The sequence below is a fragment of the Cyprinodon variegatus genome, unplaced genomic scaffold, assembly GCF_000732505.1.
Source record: "Cyprinodon variegatus isolate N-32 unplaced genomic scaffold, C_variegatus-1.0 Scaffold1649, whole genome shotgun sequence".
Classification (NCBI taxonomy): Eukaryota; Metazoa; Chordata; class Actinopteri; order Cyprinodontiformes; family Cyprinodontidae; genus Cyprinodon; species Cyprinodon variegatus.
In genome coordinates, this window is record NW_015152102.1 from 3,711 (window position 1) to 5,112 (window position 1,402).

Here is a 1,402-nt window from a genome sequence, read left to right on the forward strand (position 1 = left end):
AAGGGTTCCTAACACCATCTTGGTCCGCCGCCATCATATTCTGCTCTCAGCATGTCTGATGATGACGTCAGACCAGCTGTTAAACTGAGAAAAATTAGTGAGGATAGAAATAAATAATTTTAGTAGCATAATTAAATGATTTATGAAGATCTGGATAAATATCTGCCGCTGCTACGGAGCCGCTATTTCATTTGCAAATCAAATATTTAGAGTTATTTACAAAGTAAACATTAGATCTGGAGCTGAATATTTAATTTGGAAAAAATATAAACTTAAAATAATAAATATTTTGTTTGTAAAATAAATATTTATCTTGCTGATATTTGGTTAACTGAATATCTAAATATTTAGTTTGGAACTTTGATTTTTATAAATGAATGAATGAGATCATGAAAAATAAGCTCCTTGTTTTTCTAAATAAGCATAAATGTGTCTTTAGTGAAGCTGCTGTTTGCTTCGCTTCCTCCCAGTTTCTCCAGTTTCAGACAAATCAGATGATTTCAAGCTAAAGAATGAAAGCAGGGGAGAACCAGAGGCCCCCATAGGCCCCCGGAGGCCCCCAGGAGCTTAACGCTCAAACCGAGCATCCAGCCTCTGAAAAACAAGGTGGCTGAGGGAAGGATGGCGTCACTGGCAGACGCTGACGTCATGGTGTTTGTTAATAACACGCAGCTCGATGCGGCTGATCAGCAGCGATCCAAGGGCCCGAACCCCGCAGCCACACAAAGGGGCCCAAAGCGGGGCCCCCACCGGCCTGCTGCTGTGCGGGCCGGTGGGGGCCGCAGTGGATGCTGCTGCTGCTGTCCCCCCCATCCCATCCCCCTCCACCCCCCCGCTCCATCCTTGCTGCGGCCCTGGGCTCCCTCGCATCCCTGGGATGATCATACCTTGCAGATGAGGATTCTCTAGGGCGTTAATCCATGGTCGCGCGCCGCTTCTGGCCTTTAATCCCGTTTCCTCCCGAAGCTGCGCCTCAGATCCGGCAGACGGAGAAGAATCGGAGCGGCGCTCCGGCGTCCAGTCGCTGAGCAGCAGATTCGCCTCCGGATCCCATAGAAGCACGAAGATCCCAAATCAGGAGGAGATCCTGCAGCGCGGGGCCCCCCCGGCCCGGATGGAGGGTCCTGGATGCGAGGCAGGAGCTGGTGTCGGTGGGTCAGCGGTCCATCACAGAGCGGCCGGTTGTGGGAGCGGAGCGGAGCAGCACTGCCTCCTTTAAGCAGAGGCAGGAGGGGAGGGCGACGGTAGAGGCGCTGTGCAGATCCGCTGCTTCTTATGCAACCTCAGCAGCAACCAGCAGAACAAACCTGCTTCACCTGGATGGAGAAACCTGACCTGCCAAACCTGCAGCAGCAAACATCATTTCCCTCCAAATAAATCCGCCATAAAACAGCCTCCATTT